This window comes from Acomys minous (assembly GCF_964271855.1).
Source record: "Acomys minous genome assembly, chromosome: 14".
NCBI classification, from domain to species: domain Eukaryota; kingdom Metazoa; phylum Chordata; class Mammalia; order Rodentia; family Muridae; genus Acomys; species Acomys minous.
In genome coordinates, this window is record NC_140496.1 from 39,800,118 (window position 1) to 39,827,685 (window position 27,568).

The 27,568-nt window shown below is 50.5% G+C and overlaps 1 protein-coding gene across 6 annotated transcripts in view; it reads left to right on the plus strand.

Moving 5' to 3' along the window:
• ZNF423 (zinc finger protein 423) overlaps positions 1-27,568 on the plus strand; it is a 334,889-nt gene that overhangs the window by 138,179 nt on the left and 169,142 nt on the right. Inside the window, exon 1 of one of the 6 annotated variants that reach the window (XM_084757143.1) lies at positions 2,372-2,495. The exons of the other annotated variants lie outside the window; for them this stretch is intronic. The gene's annotated coding sequence lies outside the window, so the exon portion shown is untranslated. Of the gene's footprint in view, positions 1-2,371; positions 2,496-27,568 lie in introns of those variants that run through there. 6 annotated transcript variants of the gene reach the window in all.

Here is a 27,568-nt window from a genome sequence, read left to right on the forward strand (position 1 = left end):
TCTTCCGTCATCTCTTAAAGCCAATTTGGTCATTTTGAGGGGCAGAATCCTTTGTAGCCTTAACATCAGCCCATTTTGGCCTACAGAACTAATCATTCAAAAACAATGATTGGGCTGAATTGATGATGAGGCAAGACTGGACCAAGGTGATGGTCCAGGGAAGGTGGGGACTTGACCAGAGCCTGGGATATCTAATAACCCTCATTGGCAGCTTCCATTAGCCAGGAGACTATGAGCCTTTGCCACCATGCATGCTTGCACATGCCTGGCATCAGGCTCGTGGCGCCCGAGGTCTTCAGATCTTTCGCCATTCAGAACCAACCTTTGTTTTGTTTGTTTCTTTGTGGAGGAGTAGCCTTAAGTTCTAAGAAACATTCCTCGCCTTGGGTGTCTCATAGACACCTTGATCTTCTGCTTCTCACGTAATGGGGAGCGGAGCTGTGGGACGGGGTGGGAAAGCATCAAGCCCCTGTGGTGTGCACCGGCAGCCAGGGCTCTGAGGCAGGATGCCCAGGCTGGACGGGGTAGTCTGGTCCTTCGACTTGAGTGGCTCTGGGTCCGTATGATATAAAAGGTGACTTTCAATCTAATTGCCTTGCAAGCAAGTCATGTGGGCCGTCTGTAGAGTCATAGCCTGTGTTCATAGGTAGGTCTCACCTCTTAGTCCACACTGCCTATTCCTGCCTCTTCTCTCACCCGTGAGTGGGTGAATGATGGCCAGAGGGCCTGTGTGAGCTTTTTTGCTTTTCTCCTGAGGATGCTGGTGCTAGATTCTAATTCCTGCTGGGAGCAAATGTCTGAAAGTCATGTTCCTGGGTCAGCAGGTCTCAGTCACTGTGTGGGGTTGAATGAGCGTAGAGAAGCACTGCATATAAGATTGGGAGGCCTCCAGCTAGCTCCATCTGGTGTCGGGGCAAACAAGCTAAAAAAGAAGGAGTCATTGTGCATGAGAACTTGCTGCGGTCTGAATGTTTCTACTACCCAACCCCCAAATCCATGGGGGTACTCTGTCCACCAGGGTGATGGTATGAGAGATGGGGCCTTTTAGGAACAGACCAGTACCTGTGAAAGAAAAGCCCTTACCAGTATCGTGCCTGCAGAGGACTTGATCGTGGATTTCCTAGCCTTCAGATATGTGAGAGATAAAATGCCTATTGTTGACAAGCTATTCAGTTTCTGGTATTTTTGTCCTAACAGTTGAAATGGATCAAGATGTAGCTGAAAGCCACTGGTGACTTCTTCCTACACTCATTAATTTGTAGTCTTGATGCCCCAGGAAACCAGCAAACACGGAGACTGAAGGAGAATTGTACTTCTCCAAAGCGTGGGGTCTGTTGTGTGTTCATTCCTAGAAGGACATCTTTCAAGCCCCTGCCCTGGGCGGGGATCAATTCCAAGACTGCCCGGGTTCCTGCCCTGTAGAGGTTTCATTTAATATTACCTAGCCTCTTACCACCCTCGGGGAACCGGGGGGCGGGTGGGTGGGTGGGGTTCTTAGACTGACTTTGGAGCCAGTCAGCCCTTTGCCCTGTGGTATTTATTATAGGTGAAGTGTTCAAGGCCAGCATGAGCAGCGTGGAGCTAAGAACAGAGCAGAAAGGTTAGCTAGACCCAGGCCGCACCAGAGGATGCACCAAGTGTCCCCTTGGCTCCCGTGCTGCTGGAAGGCAGAGAAGGAGGCCTGAGTCATGGCTGCAGATTGAGAAGTGGAGGTTACGTGGTGGTCAGTGTCAGCAAGCCAAGCCCGATCTTGCTTCTGTCAAGTAGGGCAATCTGCCAAAATCCAGGGACTGTGGTAAAGGCTGCTGTACTGTCTTCCTACCTCTCCTGCCTTTGGTGAGTGACTGGACTGCTGGCCTAGGCCATGTCAAGTTGTCCCAGAGGAAGCAAGGGTGCTGCCCCTATAGGAAACAGGGATGGATGTTGGCAGGTGGCAACAGCTCAAAAAGGGAGAGAACGTTTGACTTTGAACCTAGAGCTGCACTGAAGATTCCAGACTGGGTGCTGCAAGCTCAGTGATGAGTTAGGGTGTGGCCGTGCGCGTGCGTGGGGCGGGCGGGGAATGTGCTGTGAGGAAAGGCTGAAGTGGCTTGCTGCTTTACTGTTGCTTCTGGGGGAGGTGGAAACTATGTCAAAGCCACCGTGTACCAGTTGCAAGGGGAATGGGGTGGTGGGGTAGAACCTTCGATCTCAGTATTCCAAGGGACAAAATTAGAGTCAGTTCTGAAAGCCATATGGACCATGTCTCTGAAGGAGAAACTGCATCCTGGTTCGTGGTAGTCTTTGCAAGCCCAGCGGCTGGGCACTAGGGGTAGAGGGTAGGAAAAGGATAGACTGGGCACTTGTTTATTTGATATTTTTTTCTCCCTAGATTCTTCCAAACTTTGATTGGCATCCTTGAAATGACACCCTAACACAACAAAATAAAGAACATCCCGAACGAAATGAGAAGCCAACCAAATTTATTTCCCTCCTGCTGGGGCATGCAGTTCAAGGCGAGTAGCCAGCAGGGGTTCGCGCGCAGTGTGAGTCCACCTTTCGTGGGCCTCTGAGCATAGACAAGTCTCCTTGTAGCTCCTATTGAGTTGGGGTTACAGGCTGAGGAAGCGGGGCTCAGCGTAGAAAAGGACAAGGCCATCTGAAACACCGCCCTGGCGCTGGCCTGAATAAAATGGGGTTCGTGGCTGAGCTCTTGGCAGTGTGTCCGTGCTTCAGGCTCCGGCTCAAGGGAACATACGGAGATTATAAAATGTGTCCCTTTGTGTTAAACACTCTCAGTGTGCAGCTGACTGGCTAGAATCTTCTGCCTTTGGAATGACATCATGGCTCCGGGGCACTTGGGGAAAGTGAAGCTGCGAAAGTATTAGGGAGGGGTGCGGGGGGGGGAGGTGGAGTGGGGGGGGTGGGCAGCCTGGTGGGTCGGAGGCTGCCTTGAGGAGTGCACATGGCGGCTTGCCCCTTTACCCCGCCATTTCTGTGTGTGGCAAGTTTGGGTCTCTCCAAGGGGTTTTCCTGAGTCTTTTGGCACTAGCAAGTGTTGGGGGTAGCAAAAACAGACCTGCTAGGACCCATGGAGGCCCTCCAAGGGTGGCAGGGTGTGGGCGAAAGGGAGCTGGGTGCAGGTGAGATGCTGCCTCAATTAACCCATTCCCAGCCGTGGCTCCCGGTGGTTCTCAGAGCTGCTCACCCCTGAACTCTTTCTCCTCTGCTGACCCGGCTTGCCTCTCCCTTCCGACTGCTCTTCCACGTAAGCTCCAGTAAGCCTTGCATAGGCATACTGTTGGGGACCTCGTACCATCTCTCCATGCTGCCCGGAGGGAGGTCCTTCACGGCTTCCCATGGTTCCGTCTTCGCTTCCTTGTAGGTGTTATGGCTTTGAAGTTACCTCTTCCCCATTTCCCTCCAGCCTTTCTCATTTCATTTCCCTCCCGGTAGTTGTTACTGGAAATTATTATTATTATTATTATTATTATTATTATTATTATTATTATTATTATTATTATTATTATATCTTTCCTTTGGATTCTTGTCTCTGCCATTAGAAGTGTCCCGCTTTGTCCTTCTCATCTGTGTCTGTCTCTGACCTCACAGAGAGCCTGACACATGGTAGATGCTTGGGAGACATTTACTGGATGACATCTCAGATGGTCCTTGAATACTGTTGAGTTGGTCCATTCATCATAGGGTAGCTAGAGGACCAGGCATTCTGGTAGGCTTGTGGCTAGATGTCTCCTCTGGCATGGAGAGGTATTTTGATGCCCAGGCTCCATCAACCTCTCTCTGCCTGCCTCCCTGCCTGCCTGCCCCAGAAACTTTTGCTACAGCCTTGCCAGGTTGAGGGGAACAGTGCCAATGGGGGAAGGCATAGAGCATTGCCACTCCTTCAGGGTACAGATGCATTCTGCACGTTGTGAGGCCGGTTATCACTGTGTTCTGTACTATGTGCCAGACCTTAGCTAGGTGTCAAGAACACACAAGGAGCGACCAAGGAAATGCACTGGTGGCCCTGGCAGGAGAGGCAGCTGATGAAAATAAACACACAGACACAGAATGATAGCCTAAGGTCCCTTGGCTAGGACAGATGCCCCATGGTCTCCACTTGAGAGTGAAGCGTACTCTCTGAAAGATGGAACACTGATACGCTCCTAGATGCAGGCCATGGTGTGTAGTAAGTATGCTGCAGGCAGAACAAACACTGCGATTTGCATCCTGTGGGGTTACCCCAGCCCCACCTCCTGGGGTAGCGATTGCCCATGAGAGCTTTGTGGCATAGAAGTGGAAGACAAGGTTCACCAGCCCATATATATAGTCCTGGTGGCGGAACACTGGGGCGTGCTTTGACGCTTTATTGGAAAGACTATGGAGGGTCGCGTGCCGGCCACTGTGGCTGATCCCATTGTCCCTTCTGCTTCCTCAAATTGGTTAGCTTTCCTTTCCTTTTGGGTGTGGTGTAAGAGTTCCTATGTGTGAACATGTACACGGGAGTGTGTGTTGCACAAGCATTATGTGTGTGTGGAGGTCAGAGGTTGATGTTAGGTGTCTCCCAACATTGGTCTCCAACTAGTTTTAGGAGGCAGGGTCTCTCACGGAATTTGGAGCTCACCGTTTTCATTAGGCTGGCTGGCCGGCTGGCTGGCCGGCTGGCCAGTAAGGTTTCAGGATTTGCCTGTTTTTATGCACCCAAACACTGGAGTTGCAGATGCTCACCAGGCTCAGCCTTTCCGATGGTCGTTGGGGAAATCCACACTCTGGCAAGCACTTTTCTGACTGAGCCCCCGGGCTCTCTTACAGCTCGTCATAGGTGCCATAAACAGCTGTGGACATACTGACTCAGGAAAGGTTCAAAGGATACCCTGGGCCAGGGTCCCCATGGAAAGCAGATGGTACATTCAAACCGGGACGTGAGACGCATTTGATAAGGGGCCTGTTCATAGAGCTGAGAAAGGGGCCTTCACATCTACGGAAGCTAGTGGGCCAGTGTTGACTGCTTGCTACCTGAAGAGAGAAGCTGCAGGGAGGGCTGCTGGCGGGAGAGCTGTGCTATTGGGAGGATTTGTGGAGAACCAGTTTTATCTGCTTCCCCTGCCCCGCCCCCCCATCTGCCTCCTACAGACCTGGTGGATGAGGGTAGCGTGTGACTCTCAAGTGGCTCAATGTGAGCATCTTGTCTTTCATCCACTGTCCCCCGGGCTGGCATGGAGCTTGCCAAGGAGCAAGTATTTAGAAACCACATGTTGGTTACGAACCCCGGGTTCTAGAGGTTTCTTAGTTAATATGTGTTGGAAGCTGGAGCCGTGCTGTTTCTCCTGGAGCGTGCCCCGTAGCCTTCTGTGGTGCTTTCCTTGGGGCAGGCAGGATGCCTGTGATTTCGGTTCTGCACTGATCTGGCCACAGATTCCTGAACTGGCATTGCACATTTTTCAAATGCAAGGTGTGGGTCCCGACAGATGTGGTTGTTCACATGGAAGCTGGAGCTGCCAACACTTTGTTTGCATAAATGGAGTTGTGAATTAGGCTATCATTTCCAATGAGGCCGTTGTTTGCTTAGCTACTGGAGGAACTGGCACCGGAAGGCACGCCGGCCTTCACCGCCCTGGACCAATGTATTCCAGCTGGGGCTTCATGAGGACAATGGCAGCAGAAAAGTCAAGGAGAAGCTGGAAGGTTGAAGATGCTTCAGCGCCGCCCCCACCCCCCAAATTTGTTATGTATTTCTACTGCCATCCTCTCCACTTGCTGACCAAGCTGCTCCTCAGATCCCAGAGGATAAGGCGAGGGAACCTGTGCTCCGAGCACCAAAGCTATTTTTGTTTGCGCACAGGGCAAGGTGACACGGCTGCTGTGGGCAAAGGTTCAGCTGTCCCTGGCACACAGTTGGATATGAGATGGAGTTAGAAGCGTGAGTCTGAGGCGGTCCTCTGTGAGTGCTGCACCCAAGCAGGCACTGTGACTCTGCTCCTTGCAGTGGGCAGCAAGGGTGGAGAAGTAACATTTAGGGGACAACCTGTGTGCCCCCCCCCCCCAAGAGCCCTGCTGGTGGCTGTGAGTGTTTTGTGACTGTTTGCTTCTCCAAATCAAATTCCTTTTTCTTTCTTTTTCTTTTCTTTTTTTTCCCCAGTGACACCTTCCCCACTGGACTTTCCTAGAATTTGCCCCTGACACAGCTTTGTAGCTTGCACTCACTCACTTGCTGGAGGCCCTCTGAGTTAGCCAGTGCGGAGTGCCCCAGGAGCCTATGACTCACGCATTAATGCTGTGTCATGAGTGTCCCATCGCCTCTGACTGAGCTGTTCAGTTTTTCTTTACTTAACAAAATTCAAACATTATTAAACAGTCCAGCAGTACACGGACGCCTCCCTCCTATAAGCAGCATTTTAAAGATTCCAGTTGAGGCCTAGTCCTGTTCCCAGCCCTCAGCTTGCCTGTCTCATGACCTGAAAATTTACATAAAAGCAAACATGTTCATGGATAGACTTTAACATTTCCCAAGTCAAAGTATGTCTTTCAAGTAGAGGCTTACGGCTTAATTTACAGAAGTTTTCTTTTCTTTTCATCAGTACATAAAAGTAATACTGAGTTTTAACCATCCACAGTGTCTCGCACCCCAGAAACGATAGCGTATGCATCCGTAGAAATGGTGTCTTATTGATTTCTGATTAAAAAAATAAGTGATGCCATAATGGGTCTATGGTTCTGCAGCCTGCTTCTTTCACTCAGCACTGTGCCTTGGAGAGAGTTTTCTGTGTGCTGTAGGGAGCTCTCAGGCCTTTATTAGCTATCGCATGGCACTGCCTGGTGTGATATACTATGCACCATGGCTTGTGCAGGTCCCCTGGTGCTGGGCATTTAGACTGTTTCCAACTGTTTGCTGTAGAAAATGTTCGTGTGCATGCCTCCCTAGGAGCACTTTCTTCATGGTCGATAGAGAAAGACCATTGTTGGGCTAGCCCTTATTCCGTTCCCTTCTCCTCCGTCAGCACTGTTCTCCATCCCGTTTCTTCCCACTGCCGCTCAGCCAATCCCAGCCCACCTTCGCCGCATCACACACCCTTCTGTCGACCCTGTCCCATTCATTTTATTCCACTCCATCTCTTTGAACCATTGGTACCAGATCTGGGGCTTAACTCAGTTTGATAGTTAGAGGCTAGAAAGGGTAGTCAACATTTTCTGCCCCCGCAGTGGCTTCTGATTTAGTTGGGAGAGAGTCTAAAATGAGACTGGATCTAAGCCGTGTAACACCTACAGTAGGTGGAGTGTGGCGCAGGAGCTGTCCCCAGCTGTGTCCTTTATTCTGGACACCTGTTAGGTTTGTTGTATTGCCTCCTCGCCTTTGCTCACCAGTGGGAACAGACCTACCTGTAAACCCTGGTGGCCCCTCGTTGCTCTGCATGGAGATGCTGTGCCATCTCTCACAAGATACAGGGAACGTGAGACTGGAGGCTAGAGGGGGTAGGTGGGGAAGGAGGTAGAAGGAATCTTTCCTGCCAGCGCTGCTGGTGGTGATCTTTGCACAGCAGTGCCCAGGAGCCCATCCTGCAGTGGCTTCCAGACTTGTAAGTGCCTTCAGCTGACTCGGAGTCTGGTGAGTGTGAAGGGTCTAAGTTGGCAGTTCTGGGTTGTCCAAGAGTCTGCGTTTTACATGGGCCCTCAGGGGTGCAGGTGCGGTGGGCTCAATTGACCACACTCTGAGTGACAAAAACTCTGGGAGTGATAAGCAGACTGGAAGCCGGGAATGCTGGGCAGTGGACAAGGAGAGCCTGGCTGTGAGCTGAGTTTTCTGGGCACACCTGGCACCTCACTTCTCCAGGTCTGTGCTGCTGTCCTTGGTGCTTTGGCTCACTGCTCTGCATCAGTCAAGCCTGGGGAGAGAGTGTTTGCTAGTTGTTTTCAGCTATTAGGTGTATGCTGGAGCTTTCCACTACAGGTTGGCAGTTACAGCGGTGTACATCCGAAAACTGAGGCATGCCTCTTTCCTTGGCGGGACATGCAGCATCTCTGGCCTTGCCCATTAGATGCCAGTAAAATCTCCATCCATTATGGCTGTTATAACAAAGTTCCTGGGACTCGGTAATATACCAGCAATAGAAATGTATTGCTCATAGCTCCGGGGTTTGGGAGGTCCAGTTCAAGTTCAAGGTGCTACCAGATTCAGTATCTGATGAAGAGTCATTCCTTGTAGATGTCACATTTGTGTATCCTCACATGGTACAAGAGCAGAAAGGAGCTAGCAAGCTTTCTTGGGTTTTTCGTAGGTGGGTACTAACCTAATCACCCACCAGAATTACCTCTTTACACCATTACCCTCAGGGCAAGGTTAGCTTTCATGGAATGAATTTTAAGGAGATGCAAACATACAGATCATAGTAGTGACACTTGAAAAAAAATGCCTACAGAGGTCATCGCTGCACCTGATTGAAAACCAACTAAACTAGATGTGGCCTTGGGAGGGTGTCAGTGGTGGACACTACAGTCAGCGGTGTCGTCTCACATCCTTGCTTCTCAGACACTCTAGTTTGTGTCTCCACTGCATCCAGCTGGGGCCAGTCTTACTTCAGGACCTCTGGAGATGTATGGCAGGGAACAACAGTGTGTACAGTTTATTTCTGTCTTCTTAGCTTTCCCCATATGCACAGGGTCTGCTCCTCTGGGGGGGTGAGGGTGGGGGGAAATGGTACTGTGCTTTTGGAATTTTATTGATTTTATTTTGTTGTTGTGCTTGAGGTGGTCTCATGCAGCAAAGGCTGACTTTGAACTCTCTATGTACCCAAGAAAGACCTTAAACTGCTTCTCTTCCTGCCTTCACCTCCCAAGTGCTGAGATTGCAGGGAAGGCCCTATTCTGTGCTGTCTGTTGATGCTGGGAATCAAACCTGGGGCTTTGTGTCTGTGAGAGCAGCATCAACTGACTCATGCCCAGCTCTAGTCTCTGTCTGTCTGTCTCTGTCTGTCAGGCTGTTCTGGAAGCTCATTTGAACTCATGACAACCCTTTCCTCAGCCCCAGCATCTGTGTCTGTTTCTAGACTGATGAGTTGGAAGATAAGGCCTATTCTATTCATGCCTTAGTCCCAAGAGGCACACATAGTAGGTGTCTTGTGTATATATGCTTGCTGAAAGAGCTACTTAAATTTACCAGAAGAGGCAGAAGTCCAGGACTGCAGCGAGGAGTGTTCTTGTAATGTGACCACTGGCCTGTTCGTTCAAACTGTTCCTAGTCTATTCATTCTCTCAGCAAATGTTTACTGAGCACCTGCTATGTGCAGGGCCCCTGATGAAGCAGGCGTTGTCCTCACTGAGCTGCTGGTGGTGTATGCAGGTTGTAGTCTAAACATCTTAAGCACCTTGGGGGAGCTGCCGTAAGTGCTTCTGGGGAAGGTGCAACCATGGTGGTGTGAAGGCCCTGAACAAACTCTCTATGTTGAGGCAGACAGTGAAGATGGCAGGGAGAGTGCCACCTGCCAGTCAGAAACAGGGCACTTTCAGATGACAGTTTCTCCTTTGTGAGCTTAGTTGAAGGTTGCTATTGCTGCTGCTGCTGCTGTTGTTGTTGTTGTTATTATTATTATTATTATTATTATTATTATTATTAAAGATAGGGACCGAATTTAAGTTCTCAGGCAAGAGTTCTACCTCTAACCAGGCAGTGGTGGCGCACGCCTTTAATCCTAGCACTGAGGAGGCAGATGCAGGCTGATCTCTGAGTTCGAGGCCAGCCTGGTCTCCAGGGCAAGTTCCAAGACAGCCAAGGCTACACAGAGAAACAACAAAAAAAGGAGGTTCAACCTCTGGGCTGCAGCCCAAGCCGCAATGTAAGGTTATAAAAAATGGATAGATAAATCCTATTTCTTATATATTTTTTATATATTATATTTTATAGAAAATATATTCTCTGTATTTTTAGTGTTTTCCCCACATAGAGTTGGCCCGCTGAGGGCCCTTCTCCTAGATCAGAGGTGAGTAGGGATGGGTGATTGCTGGGGAATGAAGAGCTGAGAACTAGGCTCGCAGGATTGGGGGGAGGGGCGTGGAGAGCCTGGAGGCGGGGCTAATAGACCGCCTCTCACCTGCATGCTAGCCAGCACCTGGGAGACCTGAAGACAGAGGAGGTGGGGTCAGGCCGAAGGTCATTTAAGATATAGGTGATGGGAAAACTTTAATGGCTTGGGACAAAGGTGGGATTTTTATTTTAAGACTAGTGGGATGCCGCTCGAAGGGGTGGGTGAGAGGTGACACACTGGGCATGTCTTTGAAAGGTCTCTGGCTGTGGAGAATTTATGGGCATATGCCGATGGCTTTTTCTTTCAGAGGTCTTGGTTATCACTTGAGACCTGAGGGTGGGAATGACACTGTGTTGTCGGTGCCCTTGGCCATGACTACACTCTAGGCCCATTTCTTAACTCTGCTCATATTTCCGGGCTAGGCCGACTTAGCCTTCCTGAGCCAGGAGGAGGTACTTTGGGCTGTGCTTAGATTTCCTTGTCACTGTAAATCTCACTGAATCGACCCAGTTTTCTTCTATCTTGCTTTTGCATATTTTATGAATGGATGATAAAATATGTGACAGGGTCATTTATTTTAATTTTCTTTTGACACCTGGACTCTTGTGTTTGGTGGCAGCTGTCCTGTCAGTGCCTGGACGTCCTCTTCCAGGTGGTGGGTGGCGCTGGGCCCAATCTGCACCTGGCCCTGTACTGATCGATCGGTGGGCATGGATGGAGGCAGTGGTGCCCTGGCCCCAAAAAACCAGTGCATCCGTTTAGAATATGGGATCAGAGGCCTGGTGCCTGCCTGAGGATGGGGTTGGCCTGGTCAGGCAGATGTAACAGCATTGGCTCACCGCTGAGAATGTGGAGGCCCCATCCATCTGGAAGACATCTCATTGTTAGATGGAAGCCAGCACTTTACAGGTGGGCAGTGGTCTCACTTTGATGGAGGTAGTGATGGGCCAGTGCCCGTGACACTGTAGTTCACCCTGAATGGCCATTTGTGGTTGTGTTACCCCTAGTTCTAGCCCGTGCTGTGTCTTGCCTTCGGCTTTGACTTCTGTGTGTCCTTGGCACGGCTTCCCTGCCTGGAGCACCAACCACCCTAGCCTGCTTCTCCTGCATAGCCAGACTCCCCCTTTGGTCATTCTGGAAGCCTTTCCTGATCTCTCAGCAAGAATTCTCAGTGATTCCTCTCCAGGGTTCCCTGAATGCTCAGAATACATTCCCCCTCTTTATGAACACTGTAGAAATCCACTGTGGAAGATGTATTTAAATAAAGACATGCAAAATGACAAGAGTAAGAGCAGCCATGATATGGCCCTCTGATGGTCCTGTTGTACATGTTGTGTTCTCCTGACACACTCACTCTCTCTCTCTCTCTCTCTCTCTCTCTCTCTCTCTCTCTCTCTCTCTCTCTCTCTCTCAATGTATACCAGTCCTTTATATGCATGCTGCATGTACACCTGCAGGTCAGAAGAGGGCATAAGATCCCAGTCTAGATGCTTGAGAGCCACCATGTGGTTGCTGGGAATTAAACTCAGGACCTCTGAAAGAGCAGACAGTGCTCTTACCCACTCCGAGCCATCTCTCCAGCCACTCCTGGCTCCTGTTTGGCAGCATGCTATGCTTCCTGCAGACTGTGACCTTACATGACGTTGGATGTCATCTTGGCGCTCCCTCTTTTGTAGTGTGTGGAGGTGTGCTTCAGAGTCACCCGTACGTTCATTCTGGCCTCCTCCTGGCCCCATTCCAGGTCCATTCTGTGACTGCCTTGCGGACTGTTGCTTTGACTCTTCACAATGGCCCAGGGCCTCACATCTGCCTGGAGGGTTCATGGGAAGTGATGTGGGATGAAGGAGGCTGCTTGCATCCTCATCTCACACGTAAGGAGGTGAGCTTACTAAAGCTCTTGTCTTTACTCGCTGCAAGTATTCTACCCATCTCCATGAAAGAGACCCCACAGGACACTCTGATTTCCTTTGAATGTAAAAGGCTCCGGGAGGAAGATGATGGAAGGGTGGGTTGAGGCGGGGGGGGGGGGGGGTCAATGGGAAGACCGTTTGGAAATCGGAACCTTGGAACCTGCTCATAAAGTGGCTTCTAGGCAGCTGTAGGCGGGTACAAATAGGACCCTAGAGGAGTGTAGAAGTCCCTGTGTGCTCCGACTTTTCATTCCTGTTCATACTCCGACAGCCATATTGCAAGGCTTCCAGTGTACCGGATGGAGGCCGTGGAACATGAGAGTTTGGCGCGTGTGTTCTTTGCGAAGCTGTACTGCATTGACAGCAGTTTGTTCTGTGTGATAAAACATAAACTGTTGTTCTTCCTCCAGACCCTTTGAAGCTTAAGAACAAAAGGCTCCATTTAACTAAGCACACACATAGGCTAAACCGCTGTTTATTGAATACGTATTAAGTACCAGGCTCCACGCTAGTACTCTTGGCTGTGAGTGCAGGGATGCGTGAGGGCAGAGCGGCACCAACCTTCCCTAGTTGCCTGTGACTGACTGAAGAACTTGTTAAAATGTAGCACTTTCATTTCAGAAGTGAGGAAAGTCCCAGCAAACTGGGACAAATTGGTTACTCTTATCAGACATCTCTCCTTTCAGGAAGATGTGGCATGTCTTCACAGAAGGGGTGAGGCCCTCTCAGTTGCTCCATGGATTTCCTAGCCGGGTGTAGTCAGGGAGCTGGTGCAAGGGCAGTTCTGTGGAAGCTGGTCCCTGAGGCCTGGGCTCAACTTCTCCGTTTACATACAGGTTTCCCCAAGTCTGCTCCAGAGGGCCTTGCCTTTCCTGCTTTGGGGCTTTTAGAACCTCTGTGTGTGTGTGTGTGTGTGTGTGTGTGTGTGTGTATGTATGAGAAGGGCCAACGTGGGAAACTCTAGCAGTCATGGGGGATGTATTCTTTATATGCAGTGTTAATTTTGCGACGTACCAAGCACACAAGTGCTGGTTAAACAAACCTTTGTCAGCCCACTGGGTTGGGGCAGTCTTGGAGCCTGCTGGCTAAGCTAGAGCTGTGGTGGCTTCTCACCCTAGGTGGAAAGGAATTCATTAAGTCAACAGGGCCTCCTCCTCCTGGGTAGATACCCCAGGAAGCCCATGCCCCAGGTACTTTAGCAGGTTTGTCTCCCCAGGCCTGCCAGGACCTTGTGAGAATGGAATCTTGTACCTTTCTTTTGGAAAAGCCATTTGCCCATTGACATGCAGTGTCCTTCTGAAAGGACAAGAAAGGCAAGAAAGGCCACAGGAGAAGGGAGGGTGTCCGGCAGCAGTGGGGGCTGGGGGCTGGGTGTACGTCTTGCTTCTGACCCCTGACCAGTTCTCAGTGTTGGTAATGCCTACCCATGTTGGTATGGAAATCAGGGTGATTTCTCTCTGTTCCACACTCTAAAAACCTCAGCAAAGGAAAGCCCCACGCCAGCAACGCGATAGACAGTGCACTTCCAAGAGAACAAATTACAAAAAGAAGAAAGACGTTTCAAGAGATGTCTTTGTGTGTGTTCCAGCAGCTTTCTGCTCTCACCTTGGGTACACGGGGAGAGATCCTGAAGGTAAAGCCAGGTAGAGGGAACGGACTCAGTGTTGGAATGTGGGGTTCGTTTGTGCGTGTGTTGGTGTATGCATTCCTATCAACACACACACACACACACATACACACACACATTTGTCAAATTACATCTGCTTTTACCTTAAAAAATTTATGAACATGAACATATGGGACATTATCCTGCTGTAGTGTGTGGAAAAGTATGTGTGTACACACACACACACACACACACACGGTGGCCGGGGGGGGGGGGGAGGGCTGTTGTGGAAAGAACTCAGAACTCTTTGGAGATGAGTGTCTGTGAGTGTGGGGCTGTAGGTGAGGCGACCTCCCTAGGGCCCCAGCCTAGCCCATAGCCCACCAGGCCACAGATGCATTTCCATCCATCTCCTGCCCCCCATCACCTAGGCAGCTAATTCCTCTGAGCCCCTCTGCCTTATTAAAGTCACAGATCACTTTCCTGAGCTTCACACTGTCAAGACCAGCATGCCTGAGTTCAAACCCCCTCCCTGCCATGCCGCCCCTCCTCTCAAGGGCAAGGGGTGGAGGTTGGGGGGGGGTCCTTGCCGCCCCCTCCTTGGTTTGATCTGCGTGCTGCCTTGCAGTGATCACTGAGGTCGATTCAAGATTCCTTCAGTAGAGCCCTTGGCAGGGAGACAAGGGCCGTCACAGCTGTGCAGCACAGACCAGCTTCCAAAGGCGAGGACTGGGCCAGCCCACTCAAACTGCTCCTCGGTGGAGGGGTGCAAGGCTGGCTGCGGGTGTGCAGAACACGTCTCCAGTCCCTGGCTGCAGCGGCCTCCCCCATTATGAAATATGGATGGTACCGGTTCCAGCGTTGGGAGACTCGCTGGCAGCGCCGAGCGTCTCCAAAGGCCCGCCTTGTGCATGCACCTAAACACTTCACTGAGCAATCTGTCAACATGTCAGCAACACATGTTTTGTAAAAAGCTTCCAGTGGGAGTAATGACTCCCACCAGGACTTCCAAAATGCTTTGAATTCAGCAGATTTCTATTGCGGGCATCCCCTGGGGTGCCTTTTACAATGCCTACATTTCAGAAATTTGAGCCACAGACCCCTGGGGGTTTCCTTTCATAATGCCTCAAAATGTAGGGTTATATTGTTGGAAGTCCCCATGGGGTCTTTATTAATACCTGAATTCTGAGGAACTAGAAATTACACAGGGCACTGCAGGGGCCCAGATCCACACCAGGAAGAAGAGAAAAACTCTGTGGGGAGATTTTTTTTCTTCATGCAAGAGTGAAAGAGAAGAATTTGCTAAAGGACAAAATTGAGTGTGTTTGAGCTTCCTTCATTTAATCTGCCTTCTAGAACGCTACAGTAAAATCTGCAACAGGGAAGGGGGGAAATGACTTTTCTATTTTTAAAATCTCACTTTGATATTTTAGGGGGCCAGAGTATATTCTCTTTAAACACCCAGTGTTGAGGGATATTGTTTAAAAATAAATGATTCTTCTTTTTGGTAATTGAAACACCTCTGTCCAGGGGCGGAGGGGGGCCCCTCTCCGGGTCTCCCCTCTTCCTCAGTGCTGTTAAACTCCTGTCGCGCTCCAGCTTATTATCATTAACCGTTTGGGGTCGCTCTGAGATATTGCTCCCCACTTTCCTCCTCTCCTGCCTTCCCTTCCCCTCTGTGCATTAAAGATGAGAAAATCAACCTTGGAGATGGTCCAATTGCATGTGAGGACTGGTTTCAAACCCTCTCTGCCTGTTGAGGCCATCAGAATAGGAAATAGCCAGGTTGCCAGAGACTTCATTTTTGCTAGTGAAACCTCCGGAAGAGACAGAAGGAATGCCTCCTGCCCAGCAGGCACGCTCACTCACATGGACCCGTGCTCCATTTTTGCGTGGGTCCTGCCCTGTCTCCACCTCAGCCGGCTGCACACTTCACCTCCAGTACAGTTTTAAAGTTTCAAGCCTTTAAGCCTCAAGGTTAATTTAAATGGCCTTTGCCTGTCTCAGTCTGGCACTCACTGGCTTGCTGAAAAAGAGGTCTTGTGCTCTGTATTGCTTTTACAGTCTCATTGACTGGGACAAGAAAATAACATTGAGAAAACTGACTTGCTGCTGCCAAGGCCAAGAAATCCTAAGTTGCTGATAAGAGCCTCCTCCCTCCTCCTCCCTCCTCCTCCCTCCTCCTCCCTCCTCCTCCCTCCTCCTCCCTCCTCCTCCCTCCTCTTTTCCTTCTTTCTGCCAGAGTGACTGGATCACACAGGGGACTCAGGAACTCAACATTTTCTCCCCTCAGTGAGACTCCCAGACGGTGTTCAACCATCTGTGGTCCCGAGGGCCATCAGAGGGGCCCTGAGGAGGGGGGCTTGCCCATCAGGAGCTAGTTGGGTCAGACACTCACAGAGACCCTCTGCACCCACCCTAGCAGGCTGATTAATTAAGCAATTGCATCATTGATTCAAGGTTTGTGATTTGGCGCCAGGGCGCTGGCTGCGGCGTTCCAAAGCTTTGCCTGCCTCCCCTGGGTCCGCACTAGAGGCTCTCTATCTTTTTTCCCCAGCTGGATTTTCTTCCTTCGTGCCAACACTGGAGGCTCTGCCCTGAGAGGGATTGCCCCTCTCCTCCAGTCAGAAAGCTTTTGGGGCTTCCGGATGGTCAGATCACAGGGGTGAGGCTTGGGCTCTGAGCAGGCTACAGGAAGGCTTATTGCCCCCAGCGATCCCCAGGAGCCTCATCAGAGAGAGACCTGGAGACCAAGGGCCAGCATCCTGAGATGCTGACTTGACATTTTTAGCTAAAGACATTTGTTCAGACCAATTTCCAAGAAGCTTTGAGTGCATTTGGCTTTTTTCTTTTCATTTTTGAGGCGTGTATGTGTCCTTTTTAAAAACAAAAACGCCTGGTCCTATTTGTCTGTTTTCTTGCCGAACAACAAAATTGAAATTGACCCTGGAACTCTAAATCTCGCCTCCCTCTTTCTCTCCCCATCAGGCTACTCTCCCCCCCCCCCCCAAACTTCTGGCCAAGAAGGTATGCATTTCCTGAAATCCTTGAGCATCTCTGGGTCCTGTGATGGCCCACAGGGGTCAGTACCCCAGCCTGGGGCCTTCCAGATGCTGTTTCCTGCTCTACATCCTTTGTCTTTGGGGGAAATGCTGGGACCCATCAAGACCTTGTCAAGATTCTGTCACAGCCTCTGACCTTGAGTCAGAGGTTGGGCAAGCTGTCAAGCAAGAAAATCCAGCCCACTGTCCGTACCTATAGACTTTTCCAAAGGAGGCCATAACCATGTAGCTTAAATTGGTGGCACTTTGAGCCCCTGCCCCCAATAACATAAAAATAAGGAAAAGCCAAACAATAGAAATTATCTTTCCCCTTATTCTTTAAAAACTCGAAACCCAAACCCAAACCAAACCAAACCAAACCAAAAAAAACCCCAGCAACCCAGAAAACAAAAAACAATGAAGGCATTACCTTTGGGAAAGAGGGGGTTACAAAGTTAGATTCTTCTAAAAGGCCCCCCTAATGAGCCAAAGTAGATGGCAAATCATCTCCCTGCATAGCTCCCTGTGTTTCCAGTGAAGGGGCCTACAGCCGAACACTCCAGATGTCCAGAGAGGGGAGGCCAGTACGTCTCCTCAAAGGAGTGATTTATTTTATGTTTCAGATCTATATGTTTTGGCCACATTTATTTATTTATTTCCAAAGGGCTATTTTTGGCATCTGCCTGGGCTCCTTTGTAGCAAGGCCCCCTTTTCTAGAATTTCCTTTCCTTTATTAGAGTTACAGCTCAGCTTTGTGCAGCCCCCGGGGGAGCCGGCCAGCCGCTGGCAATTTCTCTCAGACACCCAATTACCCCCTGACGTCAGTGCGCCTTGCCCGGCTCCCCTGGGTGCCAGCATTTTTTCCTTTGTAACACTAATAGCTGGCTAGCTAAGTGCCTGTCTGCTCCTTGGCAGAGCAGTTGATTGTGTTTTCGGCTGGATACTAAATCCAAAAACTATGTAAAAATGTCAATAGGTGAGTGCACATTGATTTTGGTTAGTCACAGTGATATTTGAGCCCCTTTGGGGACTCTGTCTGGGGAAGTATTTTACAAGAAAGATAATATAACAGAAAATTACTGGAGCTCCGTGGGTCTCTGGTGGGTTTCTTAGGGGCCTGCTAAATTGCTGTAGAATCAACAAATGCTTTATTAATCTAAATTTGTGGTTTTGTTCTTTCTTCCCTTCAGAAGGTTGGAGTTTTAATGATTCAGGCGGCTCTGGCAGCCAGGCTGGGCGATGCGGTCTGCACCTAGGCTGTTGAGCTGGGGGACCCTGGATGGTAAAGAACTCTCCCAGGGCTTGGGAGCAGGGAGGCTGTGTTCCCACAGGGTTTCCCGGGGAATGTGAAGCAGGCGCTGGGCCCACTGCTTGCCAGGCCGAGGTCTGTACAAGCAGATAAAGTGAGGGGCTGGGGGTCTGGAACAGCTGTGCCGACCAGGCCAACTGGGGGAGGCTGATAAGAGCCCAGAAGGAGCCTGTGCGGGTAGCCTGGCAGCGCTAGGCATCTGACGGGGTATCGCAACTGGCAAAGAAAGTTAAGCGGGGCCGAATCTGGGGGATGGTTGGCAGACCTGCACAGAGAGATAATGGTAATTGATGGAATCAGAGTCACAGCACAGCCTTGTGTTTTCTTGGCAATTAATTCTACCACCACCTCCCTGATTTCTAACCCCCCCCTGGCATTCTTTGAGCCCAGGATGCTCTGTGAGCAGTCTGCAAGCACAGATAATCAGTGCATGGCCTCCTTGGTTTGGGGGCCAGAAGCCAGGGAAATGCATGTAGCCAAAGGAAAAAAAAAAGATGCAATTAGAGACCTAGTCTTTAGAGAGAGAGAGAGAGAGAGAGAGAGAGAGAGAGAGAGAGAGAGAGAGAGAGAGAGAGAGAGACCAGAAACCCCCATTGAAAAGTTGAGGATGTGTCACTCCGGGAGCTCATCTGATCTCACCCTGGAAGGGAAGGAGGAAAATCAATGTCTTTGTAAGAGCACAGCTCTGAGTCTCCTGGCTGGGCAGGACAATGTAGAGTCAGGCCAACCCTGGAACCACTCCTGCGCCTGCACACACATGCATGTGTTCCCTCCAAATGATGCTACAGGGGAGACAGCATAATGGGACGATATGACGGTTGATAGCAGATACAGATGTGCCAGCCTCTCCGGTGTGTGGTTCTGTCCCCTCCACCTTTTGTCCCTTAAAAGGCATCCCCTCCCCACAATGGGCTCTTTCCCTCTCTGCAGGCTCAGGCTGCCTGCCTGCTCCATAGGTGACGCTTTCAGCCGGCCTTTTGTTATGTCACCGACAACATGCACATGCTGGGACACACCTGCTTCAAAACACGCGTGACCATACAACCCTGGCACACGCACCTACTCCGCGCTTGCTTGGCCCTGCCTTGCTGTCCCCTGAGCGAGTCCCATTGTGCTCAAGGGAGCCCCTGTGTCAGCGCCAGGATCTTAAGCAAATAAAACACTCCGAAAAATTTCCCTAGAGCCTTTTGATATTAAAATTGGCGCACAATAAACCTGTGTGCCAGTCAGGCGTGCAAAGCACAGGCCCCAAAATGACTGGAAACTGTATGAAGGAAGTGGTTGAGTACAGCCTTCTAGAGGATTCTACCTGGTGCTCAGGATCTGCTTAGCTGGTAATTAGATATTAGGAAGGACACTTCCTATCAGAGGGTGATCTTACGATTCCTCTGGCATTTCCTCTTTTGGGGGGATATCTTACTTGCTCCCAGCCATCTATTTGGGTGGGTGACATCCATCGGTTCTGTACCCAGAAGCCAGGTGACAGAGGAACCCAGGGTGCTTCTATTCCATACCCCTTTGGTGACCTGTCTGTGGGGAATTCTGGGAGGTCAGAGAGAAGTGAGGTCAACCTCTTGCCCCAAGACTGCATCTCTGCACCAGCCCTCAGTGGCTTCCCCTAGGCTTTGTCTACTCAACAGGAAGGTTTCCAAAGGACTACCCATTCCACCTTCTGAGCCATCAAAGCCAGACCAGCCGCCTCTAGGCCCCCTCAGCTCCCCCCTGAAAGAGCTGTGCATGCTGCCAGCTGCTTTGGGGGCTGGTCCTTTGTCCCATGGAGGAGGCCTCCAGGAGGCCCAGGCCCTGGATGGGGGAGGTGTGCCTGAGGTCAGGCACATAATGAGGCCAGGTCCCTGGTTGTCCCCTGCCAGGGCTCTGGCAACAAAAGCCCAGCCGGACTGCACAATGAGGGGGGAGGTGGCAGGCTGGGGGGGGGGGTAGGTGAGGCCCTAGTCAGCCTCTGTGGTCCTGGGTTTCCTTCCAGCCCACCCCATGCTGGGAACTTCAAAGGGGCAAGGGGAGAGGCCAGCCAGGCCTGTAGCTGGGCCTCCTTTTCCAGAGTCCATGTGTGTCGTCCTCCCCCTCCCCCCAGGCCTCCCGAGGTGGACAAACACCCTTGAGAGCGAGCAGGGAGCCTGGGTTGTGGAATTTGGCTCTGCAGGGAGTCATAGTCTGGGATGTTTCTCTGCCAGCCTTAGTCCCGGTTCCCCCCCCCCCCCACCGCACTTAGTTTGCAGTTTGAGCTAAGCGTGCAAACCTGAGCCCTCACCTTTCAAATTAGTAGCAATAACAATACCCCATGTATAAGAAAGCATGCTACTGAATTCAGAGTGTGTTCCACAGGAAGCTGAATGGCATCTGCCTGCTCGGTGAGGCTAGGGAGCAGCTGGGAGGATGTGTGTCTCTCATGGGACAGGAAGGTGGGGAAGAGCAATTTCCGGTCACGTGCTCTCCTCTTTCCTCCTCATCGTCACTTCCTAGAGTTCTCACTGTAACACTGAGAGTTGGGCATTTGGCTCTCTACTTTACGGATGAAGCTGTCGGGCCTCAAAGACGATAAGACACTGGACACCACATACTGGCTCCAAAGCATGTAAAATGTTGACCTATGTTAATTAGCGGTGTGTGTGTGTGTGTGTGTGTGTCTGTGCTTCTACTCTGCTACTGTAAGATGGGCTAGGGCTATTTCTTATGTCAAGGCTGCTATAACGGTGCAAGGTTCAAATGTGGAAGGGCCCGGAGTGTGTCTATAGCACACAGTAAGCACTCAAAAACCCATAGCCAATCCCTTGTCAAAATCAACTTATCCTGCTTGGATTCCAGGCCATGGCCCTCCTCCCCCTCCTGCTTTGTGAAGAAATAATCGGGTAGCTTGCTGTGGGATCATTTGTCTGATCTGGTTAGTTAGAGCTGTGGAGAGTAATAGAGGCCAAGGCACGTCACAGGCTGAGCAGGATGTGGGCGAGGGAACCTGTGGATGACTCTGGGGCCACAATGTCTTTTCTTCTTTCTGGGTGAACTCCTCACTCTCTGTATTTCATTCCCAAGATATGTTTGTTCATGGTCAGCGAGACCCTGCTTTCAGTATCTCAGAAATGTTTGCTACTATCTCTCAAAGAACCCCCCAATCTCATGCCCAAACTGTTAGGAGTCACAAAAATTTGACTTCTGGGTTTTCTCTGTGTCATTGCAGCCATGAGGTACCAACTGTCATCACAAAGCACCCAGTCTGTCCTGGGTGGGCCTCGCCCCACCCCCCCACCCCCAGAGGGTAGTGTAGACATGTGAACAGGTGTGATAGGCCAGCGAGGTGCAAGAAGCTGCAGTCCCTTGGATATCAGCGGAACACAGTGAAGGGATGGTCCCACAGGGTGGCACCGGGCAGCACAGCTTCTGGCTCCTATTTGGTGAGCAATGGTTGTTGGATGCTTTCACCCTATGACTGACTGAAGGAGCACGTGCACTCCCCCTCCCTGGGACTTCCTGAATCCCTGAAATGCAGCTAACTGCTCGGGGGAATCTAGTGGGACCTCCATAGTCAATGGCAGAACCAGCTTCGGCCCCCTTCAGTTACCTATTCATTCTTCTGTGCCTATGGGTGGGGTACTGTGTGCCAGGCTTGGTGTTATCGAGAGCATAGCCTTAACACCCAGAAGGCAAGTCTCCCAACCCTCCTTTCCTCCCTCCTTGCCTCCCTTCATTCTTAGTAAGCTATGGATTATTCTTAGTTCCCGGGCTAATGATGACCAGAACGTGAGAACAACTTTCTGGACCAGGGCGGGATGTTGTAGACCTGGCTTTGGCCCTGGCAACAAACTACAGTTTGTGCTTGACTCAATCACGGGCCTGCTGACCCCCCTCACAAGGTAAGGGTGTCGCACAAGGACGCCGTGGCACCTTTTATTGTGAGGAGCAAAGAGGCAGCTCAGACAGACCCGGGAGACTCATTAGGGGTTCATTTCCTTTTTGTCATCTTCTCTCGCCTTCCTCCTTTGCTGGCTACATTCTCTGCCAGGTTTTCTGAAGAAGACAACTTAGTTCCCTTGCCCACCCTGGGTCCAGGCTCACAACCTCTTCAGTCAGGTAGAGCATCTCTTTCTTGAAGAGTAGTGACTGGCTGCAACTGGCCCTGTGTTCTCCACCCGTTTATTACCACGGCTGCATGACAGCAGTGCCATCTGGCTGGGCCCGAGGTCTCTGACCACACAGGGGAGGGATGTTCCATCCAAGTCGACAGAAATAGAAGCTTGAATCAGCTGAGAAGCACCAACCTTCCTCAGTTCTTGCTTGTTCTTGAGACGGGTTGGACCATTTGAGTTTCAGTTCTGAGCACACCTCCTCTTACTGTGCAGTGCCAGGAGGATGCTTCCTTACCTTCCATGCCTCAGTTTCCACACCTGTGTAAAACAGAACTAACAGTTGTGACTACCTCATCAGGTTTGTTATGGAAATTAAACACATTAAGCCACGTAAAGTGCTCAGGGCGATGCTTGGCGCATGACAGGCACCTAAATAAATATTAACTATTTAGTTTTCTTTCACTTATTTATTCATGACCTCTTAAGCACTCAGTGAAGCGAGCAAATAATGAATCAGCCTCTGCTTATGTGGGACTCACACAGGGACTGTATGACTATTTTTTTTTTTTACTCATTTATTTATTTAGTCACTTACTGTGTGTCCAGTGAAGGGGTGCAGTGAGTTGGGGGACACAGGTAAGGGAGCACCCTTTTTTCCACGGAGGCACGCAGGCATCTGTCCGATTCCTTGTCTGTCCTCTGAGTAACAGGGGCATCTCCCTTGCAAAGAGATTGAACAAAGAGAAGAGATGTGAAAGCTTGTTACCAACCTTACAGTGGCTGGCCTGCAGGAGCTTGGCTTTCCTGGGCTTGGCTTTCCTGGGCTGGGTCCTGTTCTGTGGCTTATCTCCTTGGCTCTTGTGCTACCTATAAGATGGTCGAGGCATCGGTAAGGCCTCTCCAGGGTCTGCTGGGGAGGAGAGAGGTCGTGCTTGGATTCAGGTGTTGGTCTTTGGTGAGAGACACAGCAGCTGGTGGCTGGGGTCTCATTCCACCTCATGGCCATGGTAAGCTGATGTCAAGCCTCTGTGTGGGCTCTTGGGAATCTCAGGGTTGCCACACTTGGGTCTCTAGGTTATTTTTCTATGCATTCCCTCAGCCCTATACCAGAAAGATGTAGAAGGAGACAGCCTTGACCCTCCTCCCCCTAGCCTAGAGGATGGAGTACACACCTGTCATGTTCCTCATAGGAAATGACCTCAGCACCAGTAACATAGGAACATTGTTCTCTCTCTGTCTTGGCCACCACCATGCCACCCTCCCTTATGGCTCTTCACATGCCTCGCCTTTTTTCATTCTTTAAAAACAGTTTTATTAATTCTTGTTTGTGTGTATGGTATACCAGTGTGCATGCGTACATGTCACAGCACCCGTGTGACCTTCCATCTTGTGAGTCCCTGGGATCTAACGCAGGCTGTCAGAATTGAGCAGCAAGCACCTTCACCTGCTAAGCCATCTTTCTGTTAGTCTCACATACATTTGTTTATGCTGCTAGGTAAGCGGGACTTAGGCAGGTGTTCACTGATGGTCCCCATCCAGAACAGCTTGCATGTGTGTGCAGCATCCCAAGTCTTCAGCCCCGCCCTCTGCCTGCCATCCCCCATGTACTCCAGGTGTGGTCTTGGAACCAGGGTGGCCTTCAAATCAGAGAACTGCCTGCCTTTGTCTCCCAAGTGCTGGGATTACAGGTGTGTTCCACCATGCCCAGCTGCTAGCATTCCTGATTTAAAAAATGTATTTAGAATTCTTTTTGGTTCGGGTGTGTGTGTGTGTGTGTGTGTGTGTGTATGTGTGTGTGTGTGTTTGTGTGTGTGTGTGTGTGTGTGTGCACGCGCGCCTGCACGCCCGCACCCATGCATGCTTGTGCTGGAATGGTGTGGAGAGACAACAGGTCTTCAGGAGTTGGTTCTTGCCTTCCACCTTGTTGAAAGAGGAGCTCTCCGGTTTTTGTTGCTTTGATGCACACTCCACGCTACCTGCTCTGTGAGCTTTGGGCCCTTTCTCCCATGTCTGTCTTGAGAGTGCTGGTATTACAAATGCATGCTACCACTTTAGGCTTTTATGTGGGTTGCAGCGGTTGAACTGAGGTCTTCAGACTGGTGCAGCGAGCTTTTACCCACTGAGAAAAACCCCCCATCCCCTCCCCAGGCTAGCCTCAGCAGGCCTGATCTGTGAACCTTGAGGCAGGTTGACTCCATCACTACCCACATCTTCCAGTGATTTTGGAATCAAGGGCTTTGAAACGATCCAATTATTTGTAATAATTTTATAATAATACAGGTGGGGGTTGGGGGAGGAATCCTTTGTTTTAACCTACAGAGAAACTGAGGCCCAGGCATGTTCGGGGTCACTCAGGAATATGACAGGGCCCAGAGGCAAACTTATGTATGTTTGACCACACAGCCCAAACTCCTGGTCATAGGTTGTTCTGTGGCATAGCATGAATGACCACGCAGACTCAGATGGCCTCCCCAGAGGTGACTGCTTTTCCACAGACAACTTGAAGTCCACACATAGATTATCAGGAGGTCTGGGGCCCCATAGGCTGAAGGAGATCATCTGTGGACACTGGCTTTGCGTCTCTCTTTCCATCTCTAGATTGTCTTTGTGGGCTGTGCTGACTCTGTTCTGCTGGACCCCTCTGGTGACCCGAACCCTGGAGGGAAGAAAGTGATCAATGGCTCTGATCTTGTATCTTTGCTTGGGCTGGAGCTCACCACTGAGGAGGGTGTCCTTCCTGCCTCTTTGCATTCCTCGGGGCCTAGTCTGGTGTACCCTCTCATCCCCTGCCTACTCTGCTCCACCAGGGCCTGCGCCTCCATGTTTTGAGGTTTCCCTCTTCTTTCTGTGCCCCCTCTGGCCCTGTGCCAGCTGCAATTGCCTTGTTGTGTCAGGATATTAGGTTTTCAGCACTGCATTGCTGCCCATTCCAAAAGCTCTCTGATCTCACCCCCCCACCCCCACCCCTTGATGGCATGGCTGATGTGAAGAAACAACAATATCATCACCACCACCACCACCACCATCATCATCATCATCATCATCATCATTATCATGGTTGATTTGGAGAATCTTGGAGATGCCATCACACCAACGAAAGAAAAGCAAATTAGTTCATTCCAACAGTCCCTAAGCTCACACTTTCTCTGCTCAAAGTCTCTATGGTCAACAGTTTACCTATTTCCGCACCTCAGTTCACCTTTCTGTGAAATGGGGCCGAAAACACTTCCCTTGCATCCTGTGTGTGCACGTATGTACGCATGTGTAGGATCAACTGCAACCTGGGGCTGCTGCAGTCAGTGAACCTGTGGCTCTGTCTGCTTCTTCTAGAATAGCTGCCCAGAGTGACTGGATGGGAAGATGGGAATAAAGGACAGGGTGAGGCAGTCTGGGCCATAGAGCTGCGTGGTAGGACTCAGGACAGACCTGAGACTCTTGCCTGTTGAGGTGACTGTGACAGGACAACTTTGGAGTTAGCAGTGATAATGCCGTGTGCCTTTGAAGTCCTCATGTGTGCTTTCTGGAGGCAGCTCATAGCCATGCTGGGGGACTCTGCCTTGGAGGTTCCTGTGAAACAGGGAGGGAGGGCTTCTGGCCTTGCTAAAAGTGCCCGGAGAGAATACTGCATATTCGTCTGGGTCTTGATCACACTGCTGTCGTGTCTCAGGCCACATCCTAAGCGATAGTATCAAGGAGTAAACAAAGACACAGGAACATGTCCCTCTGTCCTAGTCCACCTTCTGCTGCTGTGACAGAGACCTTAGGCTGGGGCCTCTGAACACTGGATGCTTACTTGGCTCACAGTGTGGTGGTTGGGAAGGCCAAGATGGAGGGTTCACATCTGCAGAGAGGGCCCCCGCTTGCTGTGTCATAACATGGAGGAAGGCATTATGTAGGCCAGAGTGTGGACAGTGAGAGAAAAGAAGGGAAAGAGACCAGCTGTGCCCCCACAGGAGCCTATTCCTGTGACAGCCAAGCAGTCGCAACCCACTGCTCTCCCAAGTTCCTACCCTCAACACTGCTCCACTGGGCAGAAACATTCCAACACGTGCACTTAAGGAGTTGGACAAGTCATGCTGTCACCCCATCCTCATATCCAAATTTGTGGCTTATGGTTTGTTTGTTTCCCTCCCCTCCCCTCCCCTCCTGTCCCCTTCCCTCCCCTTATTTATTTTGATACAGGGTCTCCCTACTGTAGCCCTGGCTGTTCTGGAACCCACTATGTAGACCAGGTTGGCTTTGGCTCCCAGGAATCTCCCTGCCTCCGGAATGTGCCACCAAACCTGGATTTTTAAAATTATTTTAACTATATGTTCGTGTGTGTGTGTGTGTGTGTGTGTGTGTGTGAGAGAGAGAGAGAGAGAGAGAGAGAGAGAGAGAGAGAGAGAGAGAGAGGGAGAGGGAGAGGGAGAGGGAGAGGGAGGGAGAGAGAGAGAGAGAGAGTGCGAGCTGTCTATGTGGGTACCCCGGGTACCTACATTTGTGCCTGTGTTTTCAAAGGTCTTGAGGTGCCTGGTACCCAGCATAGGAAACCCAGAAGAATAGGCTGGTCCCAGCTCATGCTGGACTTAATGCTGGTAACTAGGGTCTCTGTGAGGTAAGATAGTAGGGTGATGCTCCCCAAGCGATTGGAACATTCAGCTTCGTGGCTGCCCTAGAGGGGTGGGGAGAAGAAAATGCTGTAATTTCATGTTCCCTTCTCCCTAGCCGCCACTCCTACTGCCACTGCGATTGTGCATGTTTTTCTGTCTTTCTTATTTTAAAAATACTTTTCACAGTTGTGTGTTTGCATGTGTATACGTGTGTGCATGTGTACATGCCACAGCATGCCTGGAGATGTCGGAGGATGTCAGGACAATCTGCCGGAGTTGTGTCTTTTTTTTTTTTTTTTTTTTTTTTTTTTTTTTTAGCATGTGGGTTCTGGGGGGAATCGAACTCAGGTCATCAGGCTTGGCAGCAAAAGCCTTTAAACATGGAGCTGCTTCCCTGCCTGAGTTGTGAACTAGTCACTCATTGATCATGTGGACAGCACAGTTACACTACCCTGTTTGTATATGTGTTTTAACAGAGAACTTTAATATTTAATTCTCTAGACACTGAAAGTGTGCCGCTAGCTGTGGTCACCTTAGCCTGGCATTTCTTTATGTACCTGGAGTCTTACTATTGAACCCCACAGGATCCTCGGAGGAAGTCCCTGGTAGCCAGCAAGGCACCTTCTTAAAGGGCTCTCACTTGGGGGGGCCTCTCTGCCCCTAGTTTCCACGCTCCGCCCCCCCTCCGTGCAGAGCAAGAGGGCAGGCTCTTCGTTTGTCTTTCAGTTGCAATGATCTCTTTGGCCCCTCCTCTTAATACAAAAGACCCAAGTCCCAGAGTAAGTTATTTGTAATTCGTTTTTAAAAGTCCACATCTCGATATTAGCCATGACTGTCTGCTGTGTAGAAAAAGGAGGAGTTTGTGTTTGAAGTTTAATCCAGCTTCAACTTAAGCTCGGTCCCTGGGCAATCCTTTTTTCTGCCGCTGAGCTCAAACAGCCGGTTCTGAGGTTTGATCTGCTGCCCCACGGAGCCCTGCCCGATGTGAATTTGAAGAGTATCCCCCCTCATACACCAGAGAGACTTGCAAAAAAAA